Genomic DNA, 9875 nt, shown 5'->3' on the forward strand with positions numbered 1-9875 from the left:
CAGCATGTTCGGTTACCTGCCTTGGGGGCAGATGGCCTGTGTACACATTTGGTGTAAGGAGCTCTGGAGACCAGAGAGATGCAGAGACGAGACTTTCCGGGACACAGTAGCGGGTCCCACCCCCAGTGTGATGCCTCTGTGCGGTTGAGGAGGATGACAGTCTTGGGGAAGGAGAACATCTAGTTGGAACAGAGAGAAATGATTCCATAGTTGGGATCCTCATTCCAGATGACGTGGTGTTCTCTCACACTGAGGAAACCTCTTCGGTGGAAGGGACCCCAGCTAGAAGAGCCAGGTAACAGTACTGGGGGATTCAATCATTAGAAACATAGCTAGCTGGATTTGTGATGACCGGGAGAATCACATAGTGAACTGCCTGCTGGGTGCAAAGGTTGAGGACCTCCTGAGATGTCTAGACAGACTTATGTGCAGTGATGAGAAGGAGCTGGTGGTCGTGGTACATGTGGGTACCAATGACATAGGGAAAGGTAGGAGAGAGATCCTGGAGGCCAAGTTTAGGCTGCTAGGTAAGAGATTGAAGTCCAGGACCACCATGGTAGCATTCTCTGAAATGCTTCCAGTTCCATGTGCAGGGCCAGTTAGATAGGCAGAACTGCAGAGTCTCAGTGTATGGATGGTGTTCAGAGGAGGGGTTTAGGTTTAGTAGGAACTGGGGAACTTTTTGGGAAAGGACGAGCCTATACAGGAAGGATGGGCTCCACCTAAACCAAGCTGGAACCAGATTTCTGACATGTCAAATTAAAATGTTTGTAGAGGATTTTTTTAAACTAAGGGCTGGGGGAAAGCCAACAGGTGAGGAGGAGCACACAGTTCAGACATACCCTTAGGGGAGGATTTATTAATGGGGATTCTCTGTACCCTAGTAAAGAGGAGAGGATAGAAGTTGATAAAGTCCAAGTAGGAGCTGAAGAGAAACAGTCAAACGAAAAAGAGTCTCATTCAATTACCTGAAGGCTGACAACTAAATATTGACACATTTTATATGTGCTTGTATAAAATGAAAGAAGTTTAAATACTTAGATCCATGAACTAGAGTGCCTGGCATTAAATGAGGATATTGATATCATAGGTATCACAGAAACTTGATGGAACGACGGTAATCAATGGGACACAGTAATACCAGGGCACAGAATGAATGACTGTATGAAAAAGTGGGTCACGAGGGAGAGGCTCTATATGTGAAAGAAAACATAGAGGCAAATATAGTAAAAAAATCTTCAATGAATCAAACAGTGCCATCAAATATCTATGGATAGAAATTCCATGCTTGAGTAAGAGTACAGCAGTAGGAATATACTACTGACCACCTGATCTGGGATGGAGACGGTGACTGCAAAATTATTAGAAAGATTATAAAAATAGAAACTCAGTAATAATGGGAGATTTCAGCTATCCCTATATTGACTGGGTACATGTCACCTCGAGATGGGATGCAGACAGACAATTTCTAGACACCACCAATGACTGCTTCTTGGAGCAACTAGGCCTGGAACCCACAAGGGAAGAGGCAATTCTTGCTTTAGTCCTCAGTGGAGCACAGGATCTGGTCCAAGTGGTGAACAGCGTGGAACTGCTAGGTAATAGCAACCATAATGTAATAAATTTAACATCCTTGTGTGTGTGCGGGGGGGAGGGGGGGGAGGAATACCCACCATAGTAGCATTTAACTTCAAAAAGGGGAACTACACAGAAATGAGGAGGCTAGTTAAATGGAAATTAAAAGGAACAGTCACAAGAGTGAAATGCCTGCAAGCTGCATGGAAACTTTTTAAAAACACCATAATAGAGGCTCAAGCTATATGTGTGCCCTACATTAAAAAAACAGTAAGAGGATCACCAAAAAAAAAAAAAATGCCACCAAGGCTAAATAACAGAGAAGAGGCGGTGAGAGACAAAAAGGCATCTTTTAAAAACTGGCAGTCAAACCCTACTGAGGAAAATAGCAAGGAGCATAAACTCTGGCAAGTCAGGAGTAGAAGTGTAATTAGGCAGGCTGAAAAAGAATTGAAGAGCAACTAGTGAAAGACACAGAAACTAACACCAAATTTTTTTAAGTACATCAGAAGTCAGAAGCCTGCCAAACAGTCAGTGGGGCCACTGGATAATCAAGATGCTAAAGAAACACTCAAGGAAGACAAGGCCATTGAGGAGAAGCTAAATGAATTCTTTGCATTGGTCTTCACTGCAGAGGATGTGAGGGAGATTCCCACAGAAGCCATTCTTTTTAGGTAACTAATCTGAGGAATTCAGGTTTCAGAGTAGCAGCCGTATTAGTCTGTATTCACAAAAAAACAGGAGGACTTGTGGCACCTTAGAGACTAACAAATTTATTTGAGCATAATCTGAGGAACTGTCCCAGATTGAGTTATTAATAGAGGAGGTTTTGGAACACATTGATAAATTAAACAGCAATAAGTCACCAGGACCAGATGGGATTCACCCAGGAGGGAACTCAAATATGAAACTGCAGAACTGCTAACTGTGGTATGTTACCTATTGCTTAAATGTTGTACCAGATAAGTGGAGGATAGCTACTGTCACACTGATTTTCAAAAAAGGGCTCCAGAGGTGATCCTGGCAATTACAGGCCAATAAGTATAACTTCAGTACCAGGCAAATTGGTAGAAACTATAGTAAAGAACAGAATTAGTCAACACATAGATGGACATGATATGTTGGGGAAAAGCCAGCACAGATTTTGTAAAAGAGAATCATGCCCCACCAATGTATTAGAATTCTTTAAGGAGGCCAACAAATATTTAGACAAGGGGGATCCAGTGGACATAGTGTACTTAGATTTTCGGAAAGCTTTTGACAAAGTCCCTCCCAAAAGGCTCTTAAGCAAAGTAAGCTGTTATGGGGTAAGAGGGAAGGTCCTCACAGATCAGTAACTGGTTAAAAGATAGGAAACAAAGGGTAGGAATAAATGGTCGGTTTTCACAATGGAAAGCAGAAAATAGCGTGGTCCCCCAGGGATCTGTACTGGGTTCTGTGCTGTTCAACATATTCATAAATGATCTGGAAAAGGGAGTAAATAGTGAGGTGGCAAAGGTTGTAAGATGATACAAAATTTCTGAGGATGTATCCCAGGGGGTGTTCAGGGCGGTGTGTAGGAGGCTGAGTCTGGGTGTATCCCAGGGGGTATTCAGGGGGGTACGTAGGAAGCTGGGTCTGGGTATATCCCAGGGGGTGTTCAGGGGGTACGTAGGAGGCTGGGTCTGGGTGTATCCCAGGGGGTGTTCAGGGGGGTATGTAGAAGGCTGGGTCTGGGTGTACCCCCGGGGGTGTTCAGGGCGGTGTGTAGGAGGCTGGGTCTGGGTGTATCCCAGGGGGTGTTCAGGGCGGTGTGTAGGAGGCTGGGTCTGGGGTACCCCCACGGGGCATGCATTCTTTCTCTGGGAAGAGCAGAGTTGTCTGTATTCTCACAGCATTGTTTGCTGATGACCCTCGATTGGCAGGCACTGTCCTGCCCCGTGGAAGGCATGATCTCCTGTCAGGATGAGCAAAGGGACATTCCTGGAGAAAGGAGCAGCACGGAGTCCTCAGGAGAACCATATGGAAATGTCGCACGTTAACACAAGTTACAGGAAAACTGGCACCAACATGCAATGCGTGAGATCCAGGCAGAGCAGATTGACCCTTTGCTGCCTCGCACATTTCAGGCAACCAGCCCCATGGCACAGGCGGGCAGCGATATTCCTGGAGAGCGGGGAGGGTTATGAGGCGGGAGGCCGTGCCGGCCCCACTTGGTATGTGTGTGCATTGCGCTGGAATGGGAAGACTGCTTAAAACCCTCCTTAATGTCACAGACATAAAGCCTCTTTTTAGCCTCCTTCATCGGGTCCTCACCTCGCCTCCTGGCACGTGCCAGGCATGGGGAAGCATCACAGGATAATAAAACCCTTAATAGCTTTGCTGCCCCCATCGAAAAGCTGTTTAATTGGCATCAGACTCTGTCACTGTTTACATTTCTCCTTTTCCTCAGTGTACTTTTGCGATGGGAGGTTAATTATGAATGGGTCACTAAATTCCAGTAAACACTAGTTGGGGACTATCTAATTACCTGTCTGCTTAGCTTTTTGCTAATTGTTAATTATCTTATTTAATTTGAATCCAGAGTTAGTATTCTGCAGGAAGCAGCGTCTTCCCCCGCACACACGCTGCTCCCAACAGGAGCTGCCTGGCCCATGCTGACAGCAACAAAGGGGCAGGCTGGGTGCCGCAGAGCAGAGCTCAGGTCCCAGGGTTTAGAGTCCTCACCAAACTGCACCCACTGGTAAAAACAAGGGGGCTGCCGCTTCTGCTGTCATGGCTCCTGCTGAGGTATGTGAAATGCTGGCTTTGCAGAGGAAAGAGCACTGGAGAGCCCTTGGGGTGGACAATACAGGGCAGAAGCATGAAGCCAAGCACAGGGAATTCTGTGCATACTCTTCCCTTACAGGGGCATGCAACCCCCAGCTTGTCCCCTCCAGAGAACCTCACTGTGGTCTGCAGAGGGAGTGCAGAGCTCCCATAATCTACGCTGCCTTTGTCCTTCCGAGCTTATGGAATATGGGACAAAGTGGGCACTGGCCTGCTTTGGAGGTGGCGGGGAGACACCCACCCAACGGGCAGCTTGAGGAACCTGATTATCCTTGAGATCGCTCTCTTGCAGGGGGGCACGCACACTGCGCCCTGCCTTGGGGTGCAGGAGCACAGCCCTTCCTGCCTCCTCTCTGCCCTGCCGCCAACGCTCATGATACTTTCACTAGTCAGGAGATTTCAGCTAGGCCTGCCTGGGTGAAAACCCCTTCAATTGGCTGCCTTCCCCATTGCCCCACCTCCCGCAAAAGAGCAGCCAATCAGAACCGCAGCAGGAAGCAGGCAGAGTTGCCCCCCTTCCCACAGAAGCAGGCATCGTTCTTGGGATGTGGGGAGCAGAAAGAGCCCACGAGCTCAGGGCAGCTCTACCTCTCCTCCCCTGTCAGGAGCAATGGGGACAGGATGGAGACTCTGCCCCGCCCCCTCCAGCACCCACTTGGGAAGGTGCAGAGAGGAGTGAAGAGCCCAGAAGGAGCAGAGGGGAAGCTGGGGGGACAGGACTAAATTGGGTTTTGGAGACAGGCAGTGTGGGAGTGAGAGCTTCTGGGGCCAAAATCCCCTCTCCCCATACACTTGAGGGAGTTGGCCGTGCTACTTGTCACACACATGGGAGAGGGGGAGTTCAAAACCCAAACCCAAACCACAGTATCCTGGGTTTTTAAAAAATCATATGAATTTTGGGCCAAACTCATGCTTTTTGTTGTTGTTGATTTTTTTAGGCCTGATTCATGATTTCTGAGCCCGGGAGTTGGCAGTACTCTCTGTCCCACCCGTTCCATCTGGGGCGGATCTGTGCCTGCAGGGTAGAGATGGGTGAATCACTGAGTTTTTGCCTCACTGGCAGTTCCAAACAATCGGGGGTGGGGGGGTGGGGGGAATGTGTCTTGACCTGAACCACAACTTCTGGAAAATTTTGTAAATTGAAAAATGTGTTTCGGGTGAAGTGAGACATTTTTTTGTTTCTCGGCACGTTTTAAAATAAAAGCAAAAGAAATGAAGGGCTAGATCCACCAGACGGCCACTTTCCACTTAGTAGCTAAGGCCTTCACCTGGGACAAGGGACACCTGTAGTCAAGTTCCCCCCCTGCCAGAAGTGGAGAAGGAATTTGAATGTGGGTGTCTACGGTGGCTGGGAAATACCCTCACCACTGGGCTAAAGGAGAGACCAGAGTGGGCCTCTCTCCTGTTGAAGTTGTTCCACTGTGTTTAAATAATTCAACATGCATTGCGAGAGAGGATGAATGCTTCTAGAGCCCTATGGTAGGGCACGCTCCTGGAAGGCAAGAGACTCAAGTTTCTGTACCAATGACTATTTAATTAAAGGTGGTCGGCTCTTCCTCTGGCCGTTTTGTGAATGGCGCCCAACTAGTTGACAAATTTACAGATAGTTTTGGGTCAGTGGGAACTGCATTTTCCGGTGAATAAACGATTTGTCCAGAACATGTGGCCCGGGTCTTCAGTGGGGCCCTGCAAACCCTGCAAACTCCCACTCTTAGAGCTGTAGAGGGCCAATCTGCCCTTAGAGGAGTAAACCTGTGCCCCTGAAACCCATGAACCCGACACAGCCTCTTCAAGCAACAAGCCTCTTCCTGCCCCCCACAGATGCCATTGGAGGGAGGCCGGCCAGAACATCCCCACCGCCTCCCCAACCCAGACTAGTTTTCATGGGTGAGGGCATGGCCCTCTGGAGCAATGGATAGCAGAAGGCGGGTAGTAGCTTCCATGTGCAGCAGCAGCTGACGGGGATGAGCCCAGCTTTGGAGGAGGAATTCTGGGCATCAGGAATCCTGGGTTCTGCTCCAGGTTCCGGAAGCGAGTGTTCTCTAGTTATTACTGGCAACACCGCGGAGCCTGGAGATTTGGCACAGCCTTCCCCAGCCTGTCCCTTTTTGCCCTGTCCCCAACATGTCCCCTCCTTCTGCACCAGGCCCCTTCGGCTCCATCCCCTTCAGTTTCCATTACCGCAAGGAAGCCTCTGTTCCTCTGGGTTCCTGTCCTGTCCCTGCAGCCTGCGCTTCTAGCGTGGCCCAACCACTCTGCACTGCAGTCAGGCAGCTTCCTTCTCCTCCGCACTGCTTGGCCCCAGCACAGGAGAGTCTGGAGAGACAGACGCCATGCTCTCAGTTCCGATGCCAGGCACTGCACACTGCCACTGTTGGGCCTCCATGCAGGCACGTACTCCAGCGACAGGAGGGGTTCTCCCAGCACCTCCCCAAGAGGCAGTAGCTAGGTTGACTGAAAACCACCGTCGACACCGGGGCTTAGCTCAACTTAACTACGTCTCACAGGGTGTGGATTTTTCACACCCCGGGGACATCGCTATGGCGATATAACTTTCCAGTGTAGACCAACCCACGGGGTCTTGTAAAAGGAAGTGTTCAGGCAGCCTGAATGTATCGGCGTCCGTTCCAGCTCTGCAGTACTGGACATGTGGACAAGCCCTTGCTGGGTGGCGGCGAGGGGCGGGGGGTCAGGACTAAAATTTCCATAATTAATGTCCATTTCCAATTAGTTTTGGGGGGCGAGGAAGGGAATGTGGAAACACCTAAAAACCCCCAACCCAAAACACTTCTCGTTTGCGGCAGCTGAAACCCACGTCTATTTTTCCATTTTTAGCAACAGGAAATAAAACATTTGGGGAGTTGTCATTTGTTTGGACAGAAACGCAGAATCTTTTGAAGCAAGATGTCAAGGGAAAATGGAAACTTTTTTTATTTTAATTTGAAACGTGTTGCCAGAACAAACGTTTCCCAACCAGCCCTGTCATGAATTAATATTTAATAGGTGAACTAGTAGGTTGAGACTTCGTTAGAAATAAAACACTGCTGTTTGCAACAATAATAAAGACACCCATTTTTAATGGTTGAAAAAAACTCGAAACCCCTGAATTCATCATGTTCACTTTGCAGGTATATTTCAGGCCCTAGTATTTATTCTTCCCTTATGGAACACTTCTAATTAAATTAAACTCAGCAGATTTATACAGTGGGAATAAAGGAGTAATTCTGCCATCCTTGAGTCACTCTGTAGAGTCAGCGCAGTTTGATCAAATGCATTATGAATATTAATTCACTCTAATGCTATGTGCAGTAAGTGTCTCATACAAACTCTTCTGCTGCCTGTGGAGTCTCTCACCCCATTTCCCGGAGGAAAGGGCTGTGCAAAGATAATCAGATATATAGATCCATAGCTATATATTAAATGGAGCTTTAAATTGAAATGAAAACCTGGTGAAGATTAGGAAATGATAATCAAAGGATGAAATGGAGGAAGACTCAATCCTCCAAGTTATGCAGTCATTCTGTAAGCAGAATATACAGTGACTGTTGATTAACATGAATTGGGTCGACCTTCTCGCTGGTCTGTGAGGGCTTTGGGCCAAGCTGAGGAGCGCTGGCTTTAATCAGAAAACCCATTCTCTTAAATCCTAGAAGGAAGCAAACTAAGACCAGAATAGAAATGCTCTAATTTTGCATACAGTGCGGTGCAATGCAGTGCATTCCCTAAAAGCGAGCAGGGAGCAGCTGCTAAGAAAGCAGCCGCCTGCCACTAGAGTTCAGCAGGAGGGTGTGCGAGTGACAGGGACTTTTCATTTAGTGTTATGAATAGATCGGTATTTGCCGTGACATTCAGAAGACTTTTTTTCCAGGTAGCAAATGAGTAGGGGAGATGGGATCGTACATTTGCTACTGTGTTGAGAGGGCAGGAGACTGTCATGGAGACTAGACTGGGAACAAGCAGGAAGAGACATTCTTGACACATTGTAAAGAGAGTGGTCACTTTGGATGGGCTATTACCAGCAGGAGAGTGAGTTTGTGTGTGTGGTTTTTGAAAAAAAAGCGGGGGGTGAGAAACCCTGGATTTGAGCTGGAAATGGCCCACCTTGATTATCATGCACATTGTAGGGAGAGTGGTCACTTTGGATAAGCTATTACCAGCAGGAGAGTGAGTTTGTGTGTGTGGTTTTTGAAAAAAAAGCAGGGGGGTGAGAAAACCTGGATTTGTGCTGGAAATGGCCCACCTTGATTATCATACACATTGTAAGGAGAGGAGAGTGGGGTGGGAGGAGGTATTGTTTCATGGTCTCTGTGTATATAATGCCTTCTGCAGTTTCCACAGTATGCATCCGATGAAGTGAGCTGTAGCTCACGAAAGCTTATGCTCAAATAAATTGGTTAGTCTCTAAGGTGCCACAAGTACTCCTTTTCTTTTTGCGAAGACAGACTAACACGGCTGCTACTCTGAAACCATTCTTGACTAGATGTTCCCTAGGGAACTGACGTTCACCGAACCCGCTGCCACCTTCCCCAGCAAACTGGGAGCAAAGGTATCCGGAAGATGAGTATATTGCAAGGAGTGGAAAGGACAGTGGGCCAAATCCAGCCCTCGGGTGTAAGGAGCTGTAACTTTGTGGAGCTCAGTGGCGTTGGGCTGTATTAGATCAGGCCTGAATTCAGTATTCATGCTGCTCTCTCCAGGGACCGGCGAATTCAGTAGAGTACGGGTCGCGCCTGTGAAACTGGGCGGACCGGAGCGGAACGAAGCACAGCCCCTGGCTCTTGCACACCCTTGCCTGAGGGGAGGATGTGGCAATGTCAGCCACTCTGGTGCTTGGCCACCCCGATGCATTCCCCCTCCTTGGAGATGAGGCCAGCGAGGGCAAGAACCACCAGGCCACACCCCTGACTCTGCGCAAAGCCCCCCGGCCCGTCGTTGGCACAGAAGACACAGTGCTAGACTGTAAGCGCCTTAGGATAGGGAGAGTGATTTCGTGTGTGTTTCTACAGTGGGACCTGGCTGGAGTCTCCTCAGGTGACTGTAATATAAATATTAAGGCCTTACCAAAAACAAACATTAAAAGAATGCAGCTGAGCTTGCAAAGGCAAGCGCTTGGAAGATAGGCAGTGCTAGACGGTTGCCCACACACCCTTAACTCTTCCACCCAGGGCCTGTGCAGTCTTAATTACACGGCAACATATTATATTCCTTCACCTGGAAAAACCACCAAGGGTGAACCAGGGTGCAGACAAGCCACACAGGGATGATCCCAGTGAGCCTGAGAACATTCCAGCTGGGGGCAAGGCTAATGTGTTCTCATGGGAAGCAAGAATCCTAATCTTTTCCTCCTCCGGGGAGTGAAAGCAGCTTGGCAGGGATGGAAGACATGGCTGGTCTCGCTCCCTGTCTTATGGATGTAACTTGGTTGTTATCAGTCAGCTGGATGGTCTAAGGGTGTCTCAGGTGTAGGGGGCAGAGGAAAATCTTGGCCTTAA

This window comes from Lepidochelys olivacea (genome assembly GCF_965140295.1).
Source record: "Lepidochelys olivacea isolate rLepOli2 genome assembly, chromosome: 22".
Taxonomy (NCBI): domain Eukaryota; kingdom Metazoa; phylum Chordata; order Testudines; family Cheloniidae; genus Lepidochelys; species Lepidochelys olivacea.